Source organism: Rousettus aegyptiacus, unplaced genomic scaffold, assembly GCF_014176215.1.
Source record: "Rousettus aegyptiacus isolate mRouAeg1 unplaced genomic scaffold, mRouAeg1.p scaffold_m13_p_7, whole genome shotgun sequence".
Taxonomy (NCBI): domain Eukaryota; kingdom Metazoa; phylum Chordata; class Mammalia; order Chiroptera; family Pteropodidae; genus Rousettus; species Rousettus aegyptiacus.
In genome coordinates, this window is record NW_023416310.1 from 46,941,627 (window position 1) to 46,968,390 (window position 26,764).

The following is a 26,764-nucleotide window of genomic DNA, read 5'->3' on the forward strand; positions in this document are numbered from 1 at the left end:
AATGAGGTAATATAGAGTACTCTACAAATAACAACGATCACTACTACAGAAACCTCCATAGAAAAGTCTTCATAATGAGAAATAACTCTTCCTTTCTCTTTCCTCAGCTCCTGTTCAGGTTAAAGGTCAACTTCATCAAGTCATCTCATTAACACAGAAATGTCTTTGAAGGTATTCAGTCTTTGCCATGCTTGACATTTCACCAGATTATAACCAAGATGCCAAAGAATCAGATTCAAATATTAATGAGCAAAAGGTCAAGATGAGGTAATCTCCAAAGTTCTATTAATTCCTATTTTTTGACCCTATCCAATTCTCTCTACCTTTTTCCAGGCCCCTCAACTATACAAATTTACAGTCACTGGCTTAGTTTCAAAATATACCCTCTAAACTGTAATTCTACTTGAAGTACATTTTAAGTGGAGGCCTCCCAGATGCTGGATCCCCAGTCCAAGGGTGATCTGTAGAGGTATAAAGTTAAAATAAAAAAAAAAAAAAAAAGAGGGAATCAGCTAAAAACTACATTCAATTTTGATATTTAACTACTACAACAAAAAGAAAAAAAGAAAAATAGAAAAATTAAGAAAGAAACCCTCTCTTATCCTCTCTTTCAAACTTTCCAATAAGCTATTTAATAATGTGACAAAGCAGAGCATATTAAAATATTAACCAAAGCTTCCAGGAAAACCTCTATAATCTCAATTGTTTATTCAAGACCTTTACAAACCTCATAAAAAAATTAAGTGGGCTTGGAAAAAACACACCACAGCCATAGGAGAGAGTTTACAAAACACAATGGTACAGACGCCTGACTGTCTGCCAGCTAGTGGCTTTTAACTTCCACATACAACATATTACTCAGTTCCTAACTGGTCAATACCCTAACTAAGAGCATTTCTCCTCCCAAACACCTCATTAGCCTGAGTTTCTTTTTTGCTTTTTTGAGCTAACGTATCCTGTAGGTGCTTTGGTTCATTATTTTCTGCCAATAACAAATGCTTCATTTCAGAATATTTAAAACCTGAGGTTTCTCTAAGAGAAATATCACTTAAGATCTTTTTTACAAGAATTTAATTAGCTGTCTAATTAATCTCACTATGGGAGAACAGTGCATGGGAAGTGGTAGTGAAAACAAGATAGGACTAGAGTAGAAGTGAAACAGAAAAGAGTGAGGACGTTGGCTCATATTAACATAGGTTCAAATGCTGTCTCTATTACTTATGTGATCTTCAGGAAAGTTATTTAGCCTTGGTTAGACTTAGCTTCCTCATCAGTAAAATGAAGTCAATGTCAGCAACCTTGCATAGATTGTATGCAATAAATGAGATAATATAATAAAGAGCCCTGTACAGTGTCTGGCACATAGTAGGGGCTCAATGACTGGTGAGTACTTTATGCCACAATGTTCCTGTCTTCTGAAGGAAAAACGCCTATACCTCGAGAAAAAATTTTAATGAAAACTTAGTTAGGTCCAAGGCAGAATTAAATATTTCACATTTCTTAAAAGGTAGTTACATAAAAAAAAAAAAAAACAAAAAAAAAAACGACATACAAATTTTAATGCGAGCTGAACCCAATAACTTTCATACACCTAGAAATCCACTTTGAGATAATCATGTTACAGGAAATAAAACATTAATATGAATATTTCACTCAGTCTCAGTTTGGGAGAAAAAAAATGCTTTTAAACCATCTAGATCCCAAGGAAACGTGCTGCCATCCCTGTCTTTTTCTCTTTTGAATGCCCTACAGGAGCTGTAAAAGAGGAAACTTTTCATCATAGTGTATCTGTGTGAAAGCACCAAAATATGTTAACAATTAGAGGAGAGGAAACCTGAAAGACTGCCTCGTTAATTGAGGAACTTGCTATCAAAGAACTCATTAAAAGGTAATGAAACCAAATGGCTATTAAAACAAATAGCCACTGAATAAAGGTTGTCTGGCTAACAGCCCCTCAATATAGCTTTTTGCAAACAGCCCCAATAGTAAAGACCCAGAGAAAGATGAAAAGCCACAATAATGCTAAAACCAAGATAGACAAAAACAGAGATGAAATTACCCTAATTAGAAGGCAGAGCTAAATTAAGAAAAACCTTCTGGGAATTCAGAAAATGGGACATCAAACATTCTTGAAAAGTCCTCTACCATCTATCTTCTGTTTTCAGAGACTCTGAGCATTGCATACTAGGAAGGGAGCTGTTCCTCTCTATACTTTGCTACTCCTAACCATTAAGTTAGAATACAGTTCTCCCTTTTTCCTTGTGACTCTCTGACCTACTGTCTGCCACCTAGCTTCTTCCTTAACTAAAGAGAACCTGCAGATCTTAGCAAGATGGCATAAAATATGGTTGAAAGGAAACTGGTGGAATGTAGTGTAATTTCAGAGGTATAGTTCCTTGAGAAAGGTAAGAAAAAGAACCAAAGGACCTCTGTAACAAGACACGCTAGAAACTGACCATTTAACTGCATTATACAAGTTCAGAACATTTTCAGAAAACCAGACGTGGCTGAAAGGAAGAAGATGCCACCTTTACTGAAAAATATATTTGCGGAATATGTTAGTTGCCTACTCATTATCTACACTCCCTTCTACCTTAACAAAATAATCCTTGGCAATATAAACAGAATATTTACATTTCTCAGCTTCTTGTCATATATGGAAGGCAAATGATTTGAAAGTAGGAAAGTCTGCAAGAAGCCCTTTTGCTTAGTCTTTCCTTCTTTCTGCTGTCTAAATATGTAAATGATGGCTAGAATTCTAGCACCTGCCTTGGAATCTTGAGGAATAGGTCAAAAAAATGACAAAGACCTCAGCCCTGACATTCCTGAGGCCTCTGAGGTAATATCACTTCTAGAGTTGTTATTATGTGAGAAAATATACCCTTAGAAATTCCAGTCACTGAAGTTGGTTAGCTATTATTATTGGTAATGGACAACTACATGAAAGCCAATAGAATCAGGAAGTCAGACGAAAGATGTGCACATCATTAACCATATAAACAGTCAGGATATACAATAAGACTTCCATAAAATGGGGGAGAAAGGAATGAAAAACTATCTACCAATCTTGTTTTTTGAGAAGTATACAGTCTGTACAGATCCTTCATGTCTGAGGTCAAGTAAGGAAAGGAATAAAATACTAATGTATGACCCAAATAAAAATACTGCAAAACAAAGGAAAATATACAGCATCTCTGATAATTTTATGTGTCAACTTGACTGGGTCATGTGGTTCCAGATATTTAGTCATATATTATACTGGGTGTGTCTGTGAGAGTATTTTTGGATGAGATAAACATTTAAATTGGTAAAGTGAGTAAAGCAGATTCCCTTCCCTAATGTAGGTGGGCCCTATCAAATTAGTTGACTGCCTCACTAGAACAAAAAGGCTGACATTCCTGTAAATAAGAAGGAATTCCTCTTCACGGAAACTAATATAAAATAATATTGAATGTCAACTGTAATTGAAAAGAAAATAAATATTTTTTTTTTTAAAAAAAGAACTCCTCCTGCCTAACTAAGTGCCTTGAGCCAGACATCAGCCTTTTCCAGTCTTCAGACTTGAAATTGGCTCTTGAATTGAAATTGGCTCTTACTGGTTTTGAGCTTTCAGACTGGACTTACACCAACTTCCTTGGTCTCCAGCTTGTGACTACAAATCTTGGGACTCCTGAGCCTTCATAATTATATGAGCCAATTCCTATTACGTGTACACAGACACACACACACACTTTATTGGTTCTGTTTTTCTGGAAAATCCTGACTAATACAGTATCCAAAAGACTCAAAGGATTATCAAGCCTCAGAAAATTGTATATTAATGGATCAAAAGGAAATTTTAAAGAAACTCTTTGGTATCACCTTCTAGAGTATAAAATAAACTATTTTCAATGAAAGAGAGGCATAAAACAATAAGGAGAAAATAGTTGAGGTAAAATGATAGCATGAAAGTCAAAAACAACAGGAAATATAAAGGGAATGGGGTTATAAGAAAACCAAACATATAGTAACTAAATTAAAATCCACATGAAAGGGAATAAGTGCAGGATTTAAGATACGAAAAATTACCCAAGTTATATAAAAAACAAGCATGGACGTTTTCTCAGAACTAAGGACACCAGTATGAAACTGAAAATTATGATAAAGTGATTAGTTTGAATAGGTAAGATAAAATTAATATCAGCTCAACTGATGTTTGCAAAGTGGAGCCACGAAAAAATAAGACACCAAGAGTAATCAATATATCAGAGAAAAAACTTCCAAAAAGTACAAATATTCACGCAGAAAAATTAGGTTAATAACCAAATAACAAAATAAGATTTTTCTACCACAATGCTAAAAACTAGATGACAGTTGAATAAAAAATACTGATTACTGAAAGGAAAAAAAGTGATAATTTTTTAAACAACAAGCTAAACGGCGAGAAGAAAATATTTAGTATATAAGGAAGCCCTCACAAAATATTAAACGAATATCTTCATATGAAGATATACATTGTAAGCTATGGTCTAAAGCATGGAAATTCATTAAAAGTGAGATAAGCTTAACAATTCTTTTAAATTTAATATAGATATCAGTATTTACTGTTGAAAAAAGACATATTCCATAATAAATAATTGTGTAATAATAATACTCTTGATCTAAAACATTGGAATACATTTAAAAATATAGGAGAGGGAGAATAAAAGTTGTTATAAGCCACTTACATTAAATATGTCACAGATAAAATTTTTATGCTTCATTCCGAGAATTATAAATTGAAGAACATTTTTTTTTTAATGAAAGGACTTATGTTTCAAACTCTGAGGATGTGCAAAGCTAAAAAAATATGACATATACATCAAAACAAAGGGAACAAAACAAACTTAAAAAGGGAAAAAAAATGAAACAAAAAAGTTAAAAAACCAAGTCTATAGCACAATAACTGAGTATTGTTTAAATTATCCTATTAAAAGATAAAGGCAAGACTAAAAACTGGTGAAACTGACTAATAAATAATAGGCAAAACCATAACAAGAAAAAACAAATATAAAAGAAAAGGTAAAACATATTAATTAACAGATAAGTTCAAATTCAAGAAAAAAAATTATTAAATAGAGCCATTTCCTGTCAACGTTTTAAATAAAGATCTGGCTGCCACGAGCTTTAATACAACATATAATATTATATCAAAATATATAAAAGAAGAAATTACAGAAAAGGAAATACCGAAAAACAGAACAAAATAATCGTAAAAGATCTTAATAGAATACACTGAGACTTTGACACATCAAGCAGAAAAAATTATGGTAAGTGAGGATAAAATAATGCAATGATATGAATTTAAAAGATACATTTTTAACTTTGTACATTATAATCAGAAAATACATCTTCTTATCAGTAAATGGGATAATGACCAATAAAATCCTGAAGGACCTCTCACATTAGTGTTCAAACAAGTGGATATCCGTATCACTAAACATAACCTTAACTGTTCTGTCATTCTGTTATACAAAAGAAAATATGTAAATAGGTAAAACAGCTAAACAAAGAAAAAATGTTAATTATAAATCTAATTCTAAATATAAAACATAGGAGAAAAATTCTAAAACTTGGAGTAGATAATTTCTTAGATAAAACGCAGTGAAAAGGCAAGGACTCAGCATACGCGGGCGTGCATGTGTGCACACGCGCGCACTCACACACACACACATACACAGAATACATTATATAATATAAAACTTAATAATAAGAAAAATAACCCAATTGAATATATGGGGAAAAGATTTAAACAGGCACTTGACAAAAGAAGATATATGAACAGCCAATGAGCATGTAACTCTCAGTATCATTAGGTTCTGAAGAAATGATGAACATAACCCTAAAGGAAATGCCAGCGCATACTCATTAGAATGACTAAAATTAACCAAAAAAAACTTACAATGCCAAACATTAACAAGAATTTTGAGCAACTGCAATTCTCAGACAGAGAATTGGTTGTGGGAATATAAACTTGTATAGCTAATTTCAAAAAACCATCTGTGAGTTTCTTAAAAAGTGAAAAACATACATATACCATTTGACACAAACACAAATTAAAGTTGAACCTGAGATTTGATTTTAGCATCACAAAAATAGGGTAAATCAGATATTATAAGTTTCCCAATTCACTGCTATTAGAAATACATGCAATTATCTATATAAACTATATTTGTCAGAATTTACAACTACTAACCACCTGTTTAAAGGTAATACAGGAACATGTTAAGTAACATTACAGGAATGTACCATGGGAAATCCTATAAAACAAATAACAGTTTCTTTAACAAATTGCAGGCAAAGCATTTTTTAAAAAGATAGAGCACCTACAAATAAAAAGAGACTGAAAGAACATTCCACATCTGCCAGTGACAATGCAGCTTATGTAAAACAAATCCTCCCGCAAGATCCCCTATAAAACTTGGTAAAATAACAGAAAACAAAACAAAACAAAAACAGCTGTTTGAAAGCATCAAAGAGCAATCAAGGACACAAGGATTTAAAGAAACAAAAGGGAGAAGCTAAACATTGAGGTGACCTGGAATATCTCCAATGTTTCCTTCTCTTGGAGAATCTGCTTAGTCCCAACATGGACATGGAAGCTGAGAAGAAAATAGGTACCTCTCAATGATGTGAAGTCAAAGAATAATGGAGTTCAGAACTCTCATCCCCAGGTACCAACCCTCCCTTCCAAGAAAAAGGCAGTCAAATTAGGACATTAAATGATGCTAGAGTAAATAAAGTATTTTGCAGAGAAGTGAGACTGACATTCTTTATACTGTTTGCCTTAACTGAATCCTAAGCTGTATGAGAGGCATGAAACAGAAACGGTAATCAGGAAGTGCCAGCTAAGAGGTAAGAAAGCTAAGCAGAGTTTAAGCGGTCTCACAGAGGGAGCAGAAAATCAGGATAAGATTCACCAAGTCCGTAATTCAAATTGCACTATTAAGGAACAAGCGAAGGTACAAAGTACAAAATATATATATACTCCTTTGTGGTACATATGAACAATTTTAAAATACATACTTTGATCTCTTGAAGAACAACTAAAAATAAGAAACAAACATGACCAGCTAATACAGGACAATGAAATAAGAAATAATCGATTAAATCAAAAGAAAACAAAAAGAATGAAGAAACAAATAAACAGATGGAATAAATAGAAGGTAAAAAGTAAGATAGTAGATTTAAACAGAACGCCACAGTAATTGCATTAGGTATATAAATAGTAAAAGGGAAATCTTTCAAACTAGTTTTTAAAAATACATAATTATGTTATGTACTTTAAAGAGATGCACCATCAAAGAAGGATACAGAGATGGGAAAAGGCAAACAATTTAAAAGTCAAAAGGAAGTCTGCGTGTCTTAGCAAACATAAGAAAAAGATTTTTAAGGTTTAAAAATATCCTTAGTGATACAAGGATTATTACAATGAAAAGATAGAATAAATCCAGATTTGTATATACTCGACAAGCTTCAAAAAGATCGTTACATAAACTATATAAATGTCTAACCAATGTACTATATACTTGAAACTAAAAATAAAATAAAAATAAAAATTAATATTAAAAATAACAAAATAAAAGAAATAGACTAATCCAAATAATCAGAAGCATATTAAATATTTAATGTCACAATGAAAAAGCAACCTAACTGATATATATAAAATAATGCAGTACCTAACAACCACTGAATATGCATGTTTTTAAAGTGCTCATATAATTAAAAAGTCCTACAGTAAATCCCTACATATTTCATAGTGTTAAATTCAATGCAGATTTTGGTCTCTGGTCACAGTGAAATTATGCAAGAAATGAATTTTGAAAAAAGACACCAGAAAACCCTCCCCAACAACAAAAATTTTTATTTTGAAAATCAAGCAACGTACTTCTGATTAATCTATTGGTCAAGAAATAAATAACAATGTAAACTTAAAAAACTTTGAGCTGAATCAGGATAAAAATGTAATGCATAATTGTTTATAGTCATAAACATATATATTTAAAAGCGAAAAGGCTGAAAGTCAATTATCTAAGTATCCATCTCAAAGAGCTAGGGAAAAAAGGAAAATTGCATTTCAGAATATATATAGAAAATAATGACATAAGAGCAAAAATCAATGAAATGGAAAAATATACAAGAAAACTGACAAAACCACAAGTTGGTTTTTGAAAGCATAAACTAAGTTATAAACAACTAATAAATAATGTTAAATTTTTTTTAAAGGAAGGAAAGTATAAATAATATCAGGAAGATTGGAAATCTGGACATCACTATAAATATCGACATTAAAAAGAGTGTATTATTAAAAAATACATGCCAATAAAAATAACAAAGTAGATGAAATGGACAAATAACACAACTTACCAAAAGTGACACGAGAAGAAAATCTGAACACCCCCTAAAGTATAAAATGCATTAATGCTGTAATTAAAAACCTTCCCTCAAAAGCAACTTTCTCCAAAAGCAAAGGCCCAGATGGCTTCACTGAATCTTCCAACATTTAAGAAACAAATGACACCAACCTTATACAAATAATTCTAAAAAATAAAACATTTTCCAATTTATTCTATGAGGCAGAATAACTCAAAAGCAAAATCTGATAAGGACATTATGGGAAAGAAACATAGGTTAACCTCTCACATGAATTACAGAAACAAGATTCTACACAAAATATTAGTGAGACTGCTAATGTTCTGGTGGTGGTATGAGGCAGGGGCAAGTAAAAACACCGCACAGATTTTTACTGTTTTTAGATTGTGTTTTTCTTAATTTGGCATTCATTTGGTCAATGTTTTTGTAGAGGATTGACAATCTGGAGCTATCTACCTCATCATTTTGTTGACATCATGCTTAGAAACTACTCTTCTTAACTCAAGCAGCCATGACACAAACATGTCACAGATCAGGGTTTCCCAAACTGGTTTCCAGACACAGGTTCCATAGTTCTTGATGGGACGGTTTTTTAAAATTGTGTTTTCATTTTTGTGATTATCTAAAAACATAAATTAATTGTGGTCTGTTTTACCTAAATGCTTATTTTCATAACTAAAAACCATTACATGATTTTAGTGTTTGAAATTGCACTTGTGTTTACAATTAAGATGGTATCAAGTAAGGACACATTTTTGCCATGAGCAAAAGGCTAAATGTAAATCTTTATGCATTTGTATAAAGTGAAAGTCAAAGTAATTTACCACAATGTAAAAAAGAAGTTAACTAAACGAAGTGGTAGAAACTTTGAAAAATCATACATGACATGTGAGCTTTGAAAATTCTGCATTGATAGTGTTATTGATGTTGGATTTAGCAATTTAGCTTTAGCAAAATAACATTAATCTTATTAAGTTAAGGTTGTTAATTTTATTCACTGTAAATTTATAAATTTTGCAAACAATTTGTAAATTTTACAAAAAAATTGTAAATTTTACAAAAAATTAATCATTGTAAATTTTTACATTGTTAGAAATTTATTTTAGAATTTTAGTGGTATAAGAAATATATATATATTTCTATATATAGTACTTATATCTAATTTTTGTTTACACGCACAGTACCAAAATAATAAATAGGGGAAATTTAAGAGACAAAAAAATTTTAGTTCTGGTAATATGGCAGATTAGGCTGACATAACCACAGAAATTATGACTGAAATATGAAAGTATTTTTTAGTTACAAAACTGAGCTTGAAAGAAAAGAAAATCTCTAGGTACTAGAAATGAAAAGGAAACTCAAAGCCAAAGAAGTATGCTCCTGAGCTCATTTTGCTGAGATCTCAGAAGGACATGAGGTCAGAATTATCTAACAGCTACATATTAGATGTTAATATATACACAGAGATAGGTCTCAGGTTTTACAAAAGGAGTGGGTATATAAACTCGACTCCTGCTGTATTTGTCAGCTCAGGATGCTACAACAAAGTACCATAGAATGGGTAGTTTATAAACATCAGAAGTTTATGCCAGCATGATTGGGTTCTGGTGAGAGCTGTCTTTCCGGTTGCAGACCTCAGCTTTTTGCTGTATCCTCACATGGGGAAGAGAACAAGCTAGCTCTCAGGTCTCTTCTTAAAAGGACACCAATCCCATTCATGAGGGTTCCACCTAATGACCTAACTACCTTCCAAAGGCCCAAACTCCACATAGTTTTACATTAGAAATTAGATTTCAATATATGGATTTGAGGAGGGCACGAATATTTATTCACAGCATCTGCATACTTCTGAGCTCTCAAAAAAGAGATAAGATTAAAGTGAAAAGGGATCAGTGAAAAAGGATCAGATTACAGTGACATGGAAGCTTTGTTTTAGTCGTGCACATAGTGTTGTGGGGGAGGAAAAGTCTCCCATGAGAAATCAAAATCCCAATGTTGATGTGCTGTCAGAATTTACAATACCCATGTAGTACAGGAATCCTAGGCTAAAATGTGAACAAAAAAACGGGTCCTGGATCAGTTAAACCCCTGAGACAACCAGGAAAAACAAATGCAAAAGAGCTCAATAAGGACACTTATAATCTAAGAAATATAATTTCCTATGGAAAAAACAATTCTTGTTGAAGATGAGCTCACAATCAAAAATTTAATACTGCGTGAAGATCTGATTTTTCATGAGATAGAGTCTAATAATAAACAAAAAGAATAAAAAGTATAGACACAGATTTGAGATAAAAAACATTTTCCTAGTTAAAATAAAATACATGTTTAAGATGATAAACAAGATAAAAACTTAAATCATTACAAAAATAACAGAACATTATGAAACAGATAAATATGAAAAAGAACCAAATAGGACTTCTCGAAAAATACTGTCAATGAAATTTAAAATTCAACAGATTATGTCTATGGCCATGCTGCCGTGAACATGCTCGATCCCATCTGATCTCAGAAACTAAGCAGGGTCAGGCCCGGTTGGTACTTGGACGGGAGACCACCTAGGAAGACCAGGTGCTGTTAGTGTTAAAATAAAAATAAAAAATAAATTCAATAGACTATATAAACAATAGATTGGACTAGAAGCCAGATCTGAGCTATTACCCAGAATATAAATCGGGGATATATAAAGATAAAAAATCTTACAAGTAACAAGAAAGAAGAGACGAATTGCCTACAAAAGTACAATAAATAAGACTGTAAGCAACAAGAACAAGCTAGAAGACAATGAAATAATATCTTCAATAGGGAGAAGGAAAACAAGATTTAATTTAAATTCTAACCCTAGCTAAAGATTGAACAGAGGTGAAACATAACATTTTCAAGAAAGAGGGGTTCACACATCACTTAAATCTGAGAACATTTCTCTATTTAACAACCAGAAGATGAGTATGGTGACTTACTGCAAGTCATAGATACATACTAAGTCTAGAAACAGACCTTAGTGGTCACCTGACTCAACCCACTACATGAATGATTACTGTAGCACTGCCATTAAGACACTGGCTAGAACAAATGCCTACAGAGAAGTGAAGCTCACTAAATCACAGAGATGGCATGTAACACTTTTTCCAGATTTTCTTCTACTTGGTCCTATCTTCTGGAACTAAGGTGGCCCTTTAGCTAACAAAGTCAACAATTACACATGTTAAGCCTCTAAGACATCTTTTTTCTAGGCTGAATAAACCTAGTTTCTTTCAGATATCCCCTTAAGATTTAGTTCTAGTCCTACCATACCACAACACTTTCTTTTAGAAGCACTACAGCTGGTCAGCACCTTTTATAGATTACAAAATTAAAGCAAAATAATTGATCCAGGCATGCTCTAATGAGCATCAAGTAGAAGTAGACTTTCTTCTAGATTAGTAGTTCTTAAAATTTAGTATTCATCAGAATTCCCTGGAGGACTTACTAAGACAGATTGCTAAGCCAAAAGCTGAGTTTCAGGACACCCGGTACGGGGCCTGGGATTTTGCATTATTAACAAGTTCTGTGGTAATACTGATACTGCTGTTGTTGCAGGGACCACATTTTTGAAAACTGTTAGATGACATTCTTCTATAGCACAACTTAGATCAATTTAGCTTTTTAGTAGATCTATTGTTTTGCTTATTTAACCTGCACTTAGGTCAAATGAAATTCTCAAATCTGTTTTACAGACACAAATAATTTGAACAACCTACTTAATATTACCATTCCTTGTTTTCTATCTCTATTGCAAAAATCAACAAAAAGCATGTTACAAATGGTAGATAATTAATGACAAATTCATCTACAAAAAAGTATGTAATGCTTTATACTTTAGCTTCAGTTCATCAAGCTAAACAGAGTTCCAGACCTCTGTCATCTCTAATTTACAAGTAAGCTAGTTTTAGAGACCTCTTGGTGTCCTTTCCTTGACATTAAGAGAACTCAAAGGCTCTGCGCTGAGCATTCTATAAATTATTTTTCTAAAATCCCAGAACAACGAATGCTAAGGATGTCAAAAAACAATGAATCAACTACATAATGCTTTCCAAAAACATTGAAAACTAACTGTTGGCTTCTTCTCAACTCTATAAATAGTTTATGTAACTGTCCAATTACTAGTTGTCCAAAAAACAGTTTTACAAATACTAATCCAAAATTTAAAAAAAAAAAAAAGTTACTTTCACATTTGAGAGCTTGACTCCAGTTAGCTAATGTAACAAGAAGACAAAAACCCTGCCATTTCCACATAAAATGGACAGAGGCCCTCTGTGCAAGATATTAATATACCAGGAGAACGGCCTTTCAAGGAACAGATGCAGATGCAATCAGGGTCAATCGTTTAAACTTTAGAAATTAAAGACCCTCACTAGCCATGCTTAGTTGTTTATTTGTGCCAACTTCTTGGGTACCAAAGTTCAATTCAAGTCAGTTTGATAGATTTGAGATAAATTCCAAGAATACAATCTCAAAGTCTTATAAAAATTTACCAGTCAGTGAAACTGCCCAGCTCTGCTCATACTTACTTCAATTCAAGATGCTTTGGTTAGCAGAGGATCAATAGACAATTACCAGATTTCATTATAACTTTCATTACAGTTCTTATTTTCTATGCCTATTTAAGACACTAAGACCACTGCCTTGACTGAATTAACCTGATAATAAGTATTCTCCTGTCACTGAACTGGTGAAAATGTTTTTGTACAGAATATAAATATGCTGAGTTTTTATATCTTTCTTTTATGAAACATAATCTATTAGTATGGCACCCCTGAGGGATTCTTAAGACTCAGGTACTCATTCAAATTTTCAGCACAGGAAAGGAAATGAACTAAATTTAAAGAAATCAAATTTCCCGACAGAACCTTTTGCCCCAATCTACCAAATTTTTACCTATGGAGTTCTGAAATCTTACAAATCAAAAAACAAACTTATACAAAGGAAAATGCTGAGTCCGGGGTCCTCCAAAGAATACGCTAATTAAAGACCAAATAACGGGTTATGGCCAGAAAAAAAAAAAAAAAAAGCGGAGGAAGGAGACAAGGTTCTCTCACATTAAAATAAAAAACAAAAACCTATATTTGAAAAGCGTCCTGAAAAATCTTAACAAATGACGCTGTAGTTTAAAATGTATGGAAGCAGAGTCCAGAAGTAAACCCATATTTATATAGGCAAATAATTTTCTTAAAAAAAAACCCAAAAACGTACAATAAATTGTGCTGGGAAAACTGGAAAGCCACGTGCAAAAGAATGAAACTAGATTATTGTCTATCACCACACACCAAAATTAACTCAAATGGATTAAGGACCTGAATATAAGAACTGAAACAATAAAATGCATAGAAGAAAATATAGAAATGAAAACATAGAAACGAAACTCAAGGACTTTGAACTTAAAGAAGATTTTATAATTTGACCTCAAAGGCAAGAGAAGTAAAAGCAAAAATAAATGAATGGGACTACATCAAACTAAAAAGCTTCTGCTTAGCAAAAGAAACCGTCAACAAGGTAAATGGACAACCAACCATCTGAATGGGAAAATATATATGCAAGCAACACCTCCAATAAGGGCCTAAAATCCAAAATACACAAAGAACTCTACAACTCAATAACAAAAAACAAACGATCCAATCAAAAAATGGGCAGAGGACCTGAGCAGACATTTCTCCCTAGAGGACATCCAAATGGCCAACAAATATTTGAAAAGATGCTCAACATTGCTAGCTATTAGAGAAATGCAAATCAAAACCACCATGAGGTACCATCTTCTTGCACCTGTTAGAATAGCTATAATCAACAAGGACAAGTAATAACAAATGCTGGAGAGGATGCGGAGAAAAAGGTACCCTCATACACTGCTGGTGGGACTGCAAATTGGTACAGTCACTATGGAAAACAGTATGGAGGTTCCTCAAAAAACTAAGAATTGATCTACCATATTATCCAGCAATCCCTCTACTGGGTATTTACTTCGAAGACTTGAAAACTCATATCCGAAAAGATTTTTGCACACTGATGTTCATAGCAGCGTTATTCACGGTAGCAAGGACATGGAGGCAACCGAAGTGTCCTACGATAGCTGATTGGTTAAAGAAGCTGTGATACATATATACAATGGACTATTACTCAGCCATAAGAAGAGATGAAATACTGCCATTTGCGACAACATGGATGGACCTTGAGCTAATCATGCTAAGAGAAATAAGCCAGACAACGAAAGTTGAAAATCACATGATATCACCTATATGTGGGGTATAAACCTAAAAGCAACAAATAAACAGGACAAACAGAGACTCATGGACATGGAAAATAGACTAGTGGTTAGGAAGGTAAGGGGGGGGAAGGAAGGAGGTAAATGGGGCAGAGGGGGTCAAATATGTGGTGACCGAAATAAATCCAACTATGGGGGATAAATACACAGTGTAAATATATATATGCCTTACTGTAAACTTATTGGATTTCTTTAACCAATATCATCATTAAATTAATTAGTTAATTAATTAATTTAAATTTAAAAATAAAAATAAATAATGAAATAAAATGTATGAAAGCCTTTCCATATATATATTTTTTGATGGTATTCAATCACAGACAGATGCCATAACTCCTTGTTTCTAAGTGTCCAGGTATGATAAACAAATTTAGACCACAGCTTCTAGAATTACCATGCAATATAAAAGCCAATTGAATAAAACTGCCTCATTCCACTAATGAGGAATAGGTAGCACAAAGTAAAATTTCTGACTATTCGTTATGAGTTTATGAAAAATCAATTAACATCTTGGGCTGTGAGAAAAAACAATTGTATATATGGCATATATGGAAAAGTGATAAATAGCAATAACAGATTTTATTCTATACCCTTCATCAGCAAAGTTCGGAGAAACAGTGATTTCTGGGATATTTTGGAGGCTTACCATCTTGAGGATTCTAGAGATGAACACAAAAACTTTGAGTAATATTGCTTTGTCAGACAAATTAGGTTATGCTGCAATAACAAATAATTCCCAAATCTTCATGGCTTACAGCTACAAAGATTCATTTTTTACTCATATTACATATCACGTTGGAGTTATGCTGAAGAAGTAACCCCTTTCTTGGACATATTACCTTCATGGAAGAGAAAAGACATCCATGGCAGAACAACATAATGTTACTTAAGGATTCTGCTTGGAGGTGACATTTCATTGGATACAGTAAGTCACATGTACAAATTTGATGTCAGTGGGTAGAGAATTTCAATTCCCTTACAGGGAGAGGCAGGAAATATTTGTGGAAAATAATTATACCACAATCTGCCAACGGGTCACAAATATTTACTTTTTCCTTCTGTACACAAAGCACACACACCCTGCTCCCTAGGGAGGATAATCCCAAAGTCCTATCCAATCACAGCATAGACTCACAAAGTCCAGGATTGTGACAGACTCTAAAATCCAGATGTGGCACCTTTTAATCTGGAGACCAATAAACTAAAAAGACAAATTAGCTGCACCTCAAACATACACATATAATTGTAGAATGGGAATAATACAACTGGAATAAATCTCCAATTTGAAAAGGGGAAGATTGGGGAAGACTCAACAGTCAATTATCCATGTGAATTTTGAAACTTGGCTGGGCAGAAGTTGTGAGGGTGGCTTGCTCTGGGAGTGGGGAACATTCTTTAATTGGGTCCTGGTTCTGCTCTCCTGGAGCAGCTTCCCAGTTCACTGTTCTCTGAGCCTCCTGGCACTAGTCATTCATTTTCCTCACTCCTTCTTGGATCTATAAATAAGGTATTGAAAAATATGCCCATAACCACTACCTTGGTGGCTGAGCAGTTTTTTCAGCCAGCTTCCTATTCAGAGGCAGGAGGCACACAAGTCATGAATAATCACGTTCTCTTTTAGTTGAACCTACTAGCTCATTTGGCAGTACAACTCTTTTAAAAAAATTTGTTGGTTTTTTGTTTAACTGCAGTCATCTTGTTATGCCAATAGCCATACCCACAAATCTTTCTGAGATATGCCTCTTACTCTAGACTTAATTATAAGTTCCTTGAGGTAAGCAAGTTTTTGCTGGAAAGGCATACTCTTAATTAGACTTTCTTTTTTCCTCTTGAGCCATTTCATCCAAATGAGAGGACTTACTGAGTACCCACTTTAACTGGTACACTGGATCCAGAGCAATTTCCTACTTGACCTTAGAAGGTGGTTTACTCCAGTATTGTTTCTCCAAATAATCTTATATATTTTCCTTTTGGTATTTCAAAACTCCCTTAATATCTAGTATGCCAATGACATTTTTTCTTGTTTCCTTGAATTATAATCAATTCATTTCCACTTTAAAAATATATCTGCTCTGAGACTAGAGGGTTAAAGAATATTTGAATGTATGCCTAGCCTGTTCAGATTTTATACATTTTTTATTAATAATAATTTAGCTAATATATGAGTATCTTACTTATTAAGAAATTAGCCCAACAGGACAAGTAATAACAAGTGTTGGAGAGGATACACCGCTGGTAGGACTGCAAATTGATACAATCACTATGGAAAACAGTATGGAGGTTCCTCAAAAAAAACTAAGAATTGAATTACCATGTGATCTAGCAATCTCTCTTCTAGGCATTTACCCCAAAAACCTGAAAACATTTATTTGCAAAGATATATGCACCCCGATGTTCACGGCAGCATTATTCACAGTGGTCAGGGCATGGAAGCAACAAAAGTATCCTAGAGTAGAATAGTAGATAAAGAAGCTGTGGCACATATATACAATGGAATATTACTCAGCTATAAGAAAAGATGAAATACTGCCATTTGCAACGACATGGATGGACCTTGAGATAATCACGCTAAGGAAATAAGCCAGACAGAAAAAGTGGAAAACCACATGTATTACTCATATGTGGGATATAAATCCAATATCAACAAACAAACACGACAAACAAACAGAGACTGATGGACATGGCCAGTAAATCAGTGGTTATCAGAGGAAGAGGAGAGGGGCGAGGTAGATAGGGTAAAAGGTATCAAATATTTGGTGACAGAAGGAAATCTAAGTCTGGGTGGTGAACGTACAATGCAATATATATATGACATATTGTTAAACTGTACACTTGAAACTTTATATTTTGTTGATCGATGTCACCCCAAAAATTTTTAATAATAAAAAAAGAAATTAGCCTTATCTGTCCCTATTAGACTTTTGACAGAGAAATATTAAGAGTTTTCATAATAAAATTTAAAAGACTTTTCATTTACAGCCCCTAAATTTTCTACCGAGCTGAGGAAATCTCCACTTCATTATATTCCAGTACTACTATGACTTTTTAAATATATATTTAAATCTTTGATGTCAGGGCAGCAAAATGAATCTACTTCTCTCTCCAAATTAACTCTGTTGTTACAATACTTATTCCATAATACACTCTTTTCCCCCAATGATTAAAAATATCTTTATCATATATTAAATTCCCAAATAGACTGCTGTATTTCTGGATTACCTACACTACTCCATGGAACGACATATTCATATCCTTGCAAGTGCCAAATGTTTGCATGAGTCTAACCTTCCAAATTTGAGGAAAGCATGTTCTCTCCAGTTTTCTTAGAATTTTACTCATCATTCCTTGTCTCACATTCTTTCTTCAGGTAAATTTTACATAAGTTCCAATGCAAATCCCACAGGAATTTTTATTGGGCTGCATTGGATTAAAGGATAATTGACATTTTTACAAACAGTTTCTCACCACATATGAAAATATTATTTTATAATACTCAATAGCTTTAAAAATTCCTTAATATAGTATTTACATATTTCATGTTTATTACTAAATGTTCTACTCTTTTAGTTGCTGTTATGAATGCAATCTTTATATCCAAAACATTTTATGGGTTTTGGTTTATGTATAAGAAAACTACAAATTAATGTATTTATTAAATTATTAAAAATTCTTTTTACTCAATTATTGTCTCATCAAATTCCAGATATTAGACCACATAAATGAAAAGTAGTAATAATTTCATCTCTTCTTTTCTCAATATCTATAATTTGTTGCTCTTACATAATTGCTTTAGCCAGCACTTTTACAGGAAAAACAAATTAAATAGTGGTGCTAGGGAACAACCTTTGTCTTATTTTACACACACACACACACACACACACACACACACACACACACACACTTATTTTAAGGAATTGTTTATCTACTCATGAATAAGAATTTTATATAGGAATGAATATTCAATTATATCAAATGCTTTTTAGGTATCCAACAGCCTTTTTTTTCTTTTTTTTTTTTTTTTTACAATATAATCTGAGAATTTTATTGATCTAACCCTGCATTCCTAGAATGAGTCTCATTTGGTCATGGCATATGTTCTTTTAATACACTGCTGTATTGCACTTGTTAAATTTTTAAAGACAATTTTCATTAATATCGTGCAAGACTGACTTGCACAATCTTTTTTACATCTTGATGTCAGGTTTTGTATGAATATTATATCATCTCAATGAATGTAATTGTTAATTATGCCTTCTATCTCTGTGATCAGGGACAGTTTATTCCTGTTCCTTGACAGTGAAACCAAGGGAATTTATGACTTTGATTAAATTTAGCTTTGAATCCTAGCTCTAGAAATTATATTTCTTTCTTTTCCAGCTACACCAATAGGCTTATCCCTTCCCTGGCTACTTTTCCATGACCAGACAAGGAAACCAGAGCAGACCTCAGAGTGGTCCTTAAGACATGAAGAAATGATTTATTACCTCACCTCCAACAAATCTGCTCCTAACATGACCCTGAAGCCCTAATACATGTGTCTTGTGATTTTTGTCCTACATAATCTGCAATCTTCACACCATTGGGGAGTCCCATCTTTTAGCTAATGAGCTGGCCCAAACTCCAGACTGGCCAATTTTATAATAACTTACTTCCTTTCTATCCTGAAAATCCAACCCTTGCTAACGCCTTTCTTTCCACCAGTGCACACAGGCAGACAGACTCAAATATTCGGGTTCAGTAACAATAATTAAGCATAATTCACCCACCAAGCCATCTAAGAAGGTGCTTTAATCAAGAGGTAGGGGCAGATAAACTCTTTGACAGTTTTATTCCTTCCTGTATATTTTTTCCTTTTGTTTAGATTTTCTATCTCTTTTTCAATCTGCTAAAATTTTCTAGAAAATCTATTTCATCCAAATTTTCAAATTTGCAGCATAGATTTGTGCAAAGTTATAGCACTAAATTATCTCTGTATCTTTTTTTTTTAATTAAGTAATGGGGTAACATTGGTTAATACAATCATATAATTTTCAGGTGTACATTTATCATTTGACATCTGTATATTCTATTGTGTGTTCACCACCCAAAGTCCAGTTTCCTTCAGCTACCATATATTTGATCTCCTTTACCACTTCACCCTCCTACTACCCCCCTATATTTGATCCACTTTACCTCATCTACCTACCCCTTTTTCTCTCACCCCACTAGTAACCACTACTGTATAGTTCCCTGGTAACCACTAGTCTATTGTCCATGTCCATGAGTCTCTGTTTGTTTGTCATGTTCTTTTGTTGCTTTTAGGTTTATACCCCACATGTAAGTGATATGATGTGATTTTTAACTTTTGCCGTCTGGCTTATTTCTCTTAGCATGCATAATTATCTCAAGGTCCATCCATGTTGTCACAAATGGCTGTATTTCATCTCTTCTTATGGTAGAGTAATATTCCATTGTATATATGTACTACAGCTTCTTTAGCCAATCATCTATAGTAGGTTGCTTCCATGTCCTGACCACCATGAATTATGCTGCTATGAACATCGGTGTGCAAATACCTTTTTGGATATGAGTTTTTAAGTCTTTGGGGTAAATACCTAGTAGAGGGATTGCTGGATAATATGGTAGATCAATTCTTAGTTTTTTGAGGATCTTCCATACTATTTTCCATAGTGGCCATACCAATTTGTAGTCCCACCAGCAGTGTTTGAGGGTTCCTATTTCTCCACATCCTCTCCAGCATTTGTTATTGCTTGTCCTGTTGATTATAGCTATTCTAACAGGTGTGAGATGGTATCTCATGGTGGTTTTGATTTGTATTTCTCTAACAGCTAGCAATGTTGAGCATCTTTTCAAATATTTGTTGAACATTTATTTGTATGTCCTCTAGGGAGAAGTGTCTGTTCAGGTCCTCTGCCCATCTTTGACTGGACCATTTGTCTTTTTGTTGTTATTGGAATTTTCTCTGTATCTTAACTCATCTCATTTCTTATTCTTAATTTTATATCTTTTGACTTTTTTGATATCCCCAACTTTTGACTTTTACATTATCAAAGGAAAAGCTCTTAAATCAATGCAATTGATATTTAAGTCATTAATGGTTTTATCATTATTAATTAGTTCCTCTTTCTTTCCTTGTGTTGATTTTTTAACTTATTTAATTATTTTTCATTCTTACTAGATTAAAACTGGAATTATGCAGGTTATAAATTTCCATGAAGTATGATTCTAATTTTAACTCACAGGCTACGTGAGAAGTTTTTGCTTTTATTATCATTATGCCTCCAAAGTATGAGCTCTTGACTATTATCTCCTTTCCCAGATTTTTTTTGTTTTCAATCTTTTACTTTATGGCCTGTATTTTATTAAGTTTTTTCAGCCTTTTTTCCCTTCAATCATTAATTTTAAAAATACATAAAATTGTCAGTTTTAGTTCTGGTAGTGATGACTTTATATGTTTAAAATCCATATTTAATGCACTTTAAAATGTCATTAACTATAAGATGCATTGCTATTTTAAAATGATAATGAAAGAAAATATGGTGCCAATTATAAGTTACTACTGATTAGAAAACATATTTCAATTCCGGAAATGTTGTTGTGAAAAGAAATATTCTTTACAACTGATGAAATGCACTAGTACACTGAAGCCACATTTTCCATTTATATACTTCAAAAATAAACTCCTCTAGGAAAGACAAAGCAATTAGCATATTAATAGACTTACTTCTCTCCTAACCTCACTCAAAAAAGACTTCATTTTTCCGGCTCTTTCTGAATCTTTTATCCCAGTTAACTATCATCAAATCATTTTTTTAATTACATATCTTCTATAAGAATTTGAACATTATATCCTTTTTTTTTCAAGTCTGCTTGATTCTGCATTTAAGTCCCTCACCAATCTTTCTATATGGTAATTTTACATTTATAGATTTCTTCTGATTCATCATCTAAGTAAATTTTTAAGAAGAGTTCATTAAGGCTATAATTTCTTGCTTTTTAAATTAAGTCACTGTCCCCACCCCTCACCCCCACCCCCCTTCAACATTCTATAGACATTACTGCAGTATCATCTGGGGTCTGAGAAAAAAATATGAGGCCAACTTAATAATTGTAAACTTTGTAAGTTACTTTTTTCTTAGTCTAGTAATTCTTATGTAATTTTTTTAAACCTTAAAAGTCACCTGTATTACTCCTTCCTCGTATTTAGTAACTCTTTCAATCTGTAGATTGAGCTTTTTTATTTCAGGAATTATTTTCTCCATTTTTGTATCAATAAATGTCCCCTAACAGTTTTTAATCTTTCTCAATGTATTTCGTGTGATTTTTCTCAATCATTTTCTCTAAGTCATTAAGTCCATCTGCTGCATCATTCACTCTGTATCTTCCTGTATCTAATGTGGTTTTAATTATCTTGATAGTTTTATTCATCCCCTTCTGCCAGATCTTACTTTAGTGTCCTTTTATCTATATCTTAATCTCTTGAATCTCTTCTTTGATCTCTTATCATAATGTCTATGGTCACTTTTATCTCCTTGAAAGTGTTGAGAATTATTTTTTCTTAAAGTGGTCTTCAGTTTCCTGGAGTAATTCTTCTATCAATACATATTCCTCATCTGGCTTTTATGTTTCCATTTATTTATTTTTCATAGTACTCATTATACAGGTTCTAAGTTGTACTTGTCATTTAGATAAGAAGAAGGGCCATTTGGTTCTCTATGATACTTACTATGATTTGATTCTTCTCCTTATCCGTCACTTTTTAAAACATACTTCATAATCTGAGCTGGAAATCTAGAAATTGATTGGATATAAACTCTGTTCCTTCAGATGCTCTAGTAAAGGGGGAGTGGTTGGTGGAGAACAGTAAAACTAGCTGAGATCATCTAAACCCAAATATATTGTCTCTAAACATTTTCCCATCAAATTGGATGACGCTTTTGTCCTGAGTCAGTCAGGTTCCATGAGGGTAGTTCTCTTATAGAATTTAGCCATTATTCACGTCAGGGCCAGATGTACAAATGGAAGAATTTTTCAGTGGAAGGATTTTTCACAATAGGAAATCAGGTTGAGAAAAATAAAGGTAGTATAACATGACCCTCTATTAGCCTCACCTCCATTGCCATTCTATATTATGAAGTATAAAAATTAGCCTGAATGTATTTGTCACTCATATTCCTAGTGCTCCTATTTCCAAGTTACTGACAAGGTCTTCCTGATCTTTCTCACTTAGTTTGCAAAACCTAGAACCTCCTTCAAATTGGGGACATATGTATCAGCCTTTGACCTCCTACTTTGGTTTTGTTCAAATTTTATTAATATCTAGAAAACAGTCTTTGCAATAAATGGAATGGGGCTAAGGTCATTCCTATTGAAGATGCTTGAAGATAACTGAACATTTTTAAGTCGAAAATTATTTTAGATGATTAAACAACTCTGATTTAAAAGCAAACAAGTCATATGAGGAGAAATGGAAAAAAGCACCAAGGACAAGTAATAATAAGCATATTGAGGCTTAATATTTTTAATAAACATTTCAGATAACCATAGCAGGTTTTACAATAGTGCTAATAACCCTCTGAACATTCTTAAAACTCCTCTTTTAGAACAGTTTTCATGACCAGTACTTTAATTATCTTCAGGGGTAGCAATTATTCACTGTCTGAAAAATCTTAAAATTTTTTTTAATTTAGACATTAGAGTAGTGATTCTAAACTGGGAATAATTTTGCTTTCTAGGAAACATTTGGCAATGTCTAGAAGTATTTTTAGATGTGACAATTTTGGTGGAGGGAGGGAGCCAGTTGGGGACTATTGGCATCTAATGGGTAGGGGTCTGGGATGCTTTTAAACATCCTACAATGCACAGACCCCACTACAAAGACTTATCCAGCCCAAAGTGTCAATAGTGCATGGTTGAGAATCCTTGCTTTAGAGCCAAGACTAAGATGGGAGATTGCGTAAGCATGGTTTCTTTTGCATTCCATAGGCATTTAACAAATATTTCTTGGATAAAGAAACAAAGTAAATGACACTCTTTGGGAAAATAAATAATAACTGCAAAACAACATGATCCACAAAATGGCTCTAAATATACTTTTTGGAAAAATTGTATGGCTTTCCAAGGAGACCATTTTGAAGCATACAATTTATTTGGAAGTACGTTTTGATGTGATTGCTTTAAAAACCACACACCTACACACACACACACACACACACACACACATAAAGACACAGAACATAACTAAGATTACATTTCTTCATCTTATTACCTGCAGAGTTTTATAAGAAAGTGAAAATAGACTGCTGATGTAACCAACATCTTCTGCTCATCTATAAAGTTGGTCTTTGCTTCCAAGTATATGGATGAAACTGATGCTATTCCCTACAAGTCTTGAAAACTATGATAGTCTGAGAAAAAGAGATGTAAATAGAAAAATAGAACCTATAAAAACTCCTTAGTATCTGAAAAGTCAAACCAAAAAGAAAATTTAACTTTATAGCTCACATAAGATATCATTTCATTAGCATCCATGTCCATTGAAAGAAATGAATAATCTTAATCAAAGGGAAATAAAAAGGCAGGAGAAATCCTGAATTTCTCTCTTCCAGGTCAACTATTCAAAGAAATTGAGCACCCAAACTGCCAATCCTGACAGTTGCAAATAGAACACATTGTGCACTAAAGAGAACTTTATAACCAGGGATTTGAGACTGATTTTTGGCCCCAACAATTCACGGCTGTGGAAACACAGACAGGGTACTTAACTAGAAGGTCCTAAGTTGCCCCACTGTAAAATGGGGATACTAAAATCTGTCTTCTCAGGTGTTGTGTGCTATTATTAGCATAAATTATAATAGGAACCAAGAGATCAAAAAATTTGGCCTCCCTGATTAGATTTCCTAGAGGACTAAGAAAATGACAGCATCATTTTAGAGTCATTACAGCACTCTTACCTAGTATACAAACTCTGACTTTGCACATACTTTTCCAGAATTGATAATGATTTCTAAACAATTATTTTGACAACTAGCTTATTCATTTAAATGTTTCTACATGTTACCCCAACTCATGTTGGACACTGAATTAAAGATTTGCTCTTTTCTGATGTGACTATAAGAACAGAAATGGGATCAGGTTGTGTTCTTTCATCTTTAGAGAGAGCAAGAATTAAACTTGGAGTAAATCTCTTTATTTACTGATATCTGCTTATTTCAGTAATGAATTATCCCTAAAGGGAATCTTTAGAACAGCTGGATTCCAAATATATCCCATGTAGTGAATTCAGCAATACTCCAAATCATTATACTATATTCTTCCTCAGAGAATAGATTTTCTTTTTATAACCTTACCAAGCAGCACAGCACAACACTGAGCACATGTTAGGTGTTCAATAAATATTTGTTGAACTAAATTGAAAGCAGTGAACCTCAAATTCTAGGAGCTCATGTTAGTCTAAAGTCATGCACATAATAATAAAAAAGATTAAACAATGCAAAGGTAACATAATTGAATTAGAATTGCATTATTACCTATTTATCTAAGGCATTAGACTAGGAAGATACATTAAAACTTGATCGGAAAAACACCAGAGAGAAAACTATGGTGATTCTGAAACCTGGGCCCGTAGTTATCAATCTTTATGAAGAAATTCACTTAACAGACCAGTGTGTATGCGTTTTCTTACTCTTAGAAATCACTTTCCACTCACATCTAATGCATTATCTTTTCCTCAACACTTCAGATCCCAGTTTAGACTCTTGCTACATAAAAGTATGAAGCAAGACATACAAATACTGAGACAATGAGCCAGAATTTTCTTTTGAAATGTTTTCTAAAGCCTAATTTTATTTAACTTCCACTATGTTGTCTAGAAAAACACTGGCTATTAAGAAACACCAGGCTGATTCTGTAAAAGGTTAATGATGCCTTTATTCGGGAAATAGAGGCAGCAAAATCCTACTTCTGCCACTTATTAGCTGTGTGCCCTTGGGCAACTGAAGTTCTCTGTGCTCGAGTATCCTCATTTACAAAACGAATAAAATATCAATCTCACAGGGTTCTTAAACAATTAATATTTGTAAACTAAGTTAGAACGGTTGTTGTATACTGTTGGTATATAAGTTCTTGCTAAATAAATAAAATCTATTTTGGGAGAAGAACCCGAAACAGCTTATTTCCCAGATGTAGTATAAAAATTATTATAAATCTATAACTTAAAACATTTAACTTAACTCTTTTTGTTTCTACATTTGGCTGCATGTAAGACATGTATTTTTCTAAAATAAAAATGACAGCCATACATGCTATTCTGATCTAGGATCCTATTGTGTCTCTTTCAGTGGGGAAACAAAAAGAATCATAATGACAAAGTAGAAGTTCTTGTTACAACACCTACCATAAATAATATATAAAATACAGAACCTACGTGCATGCCACAGTTAACAAATTTGAGAAATTTCAGCATCAGAAATATGTTCTCATTAAGCACAGGGCAATAACCTCTCTATAACCTTTCTATAAAAGAATAAAGTTGGAAGGTATAGAATCATATCAGTAAAACAAACTATTTAGGTCTATTTCGAATATTTTACATAATGTCATGGACACAACACTGCAATCCTAAGAATAGGTAAACATTAAACGACCTCACAGTCATGTTAAAATATAAATTTATCACCTTTTCCTAAAACTGCTCTTCTTTACAGTTTATCTATTTTATTGATACTTTCATCCCCCAAACTCCTGGCTCAAAGCTTTCAATCATCTACTACTCTCTCCTTTCACTACTCATCCATGCATTATCCACTTGTATTGACTCTACTTCCATAACGTCTCTTACTTATTTTCTCATCAATTGAAACATTCTTTAACTTGAACTAGGTGTACTGGAAGGAACTTCTGCAACTAACTGCTAACTAGCTTTCCTATCCATAATGTGTTCCATCTCCAATCCAATTTCCTGCTGTCAAATTAATTTTCCAGAAACAAAATTATGATTTTAACACTCTCTTGTACAAAAACAATCAGTGATTATCTATTTTCCCTAAACTGCTTGCAGGGGTCTTCCACATAGGGCCC

General features: G+C 33.1%; 1 protein-coding gene and 1 pseudogene across 7 annotated transcripts in view; one reads left to right on the plus strand and one right to left on the minus strand.

Moving 5' to 3' along the window:
- The window catches only part of EXOC6B (exocyst complex component 6B), a 514,225-nt gene that overhangs the window by 172,314 nt on the left and 315,147 nt on the right, over positions 1-26,764 (minus strand). The window lies entirely within an intron of this gene.
- LOC118606228 lies at positions 10,856-10,974 on the plus strand (annotated as a pseudogene).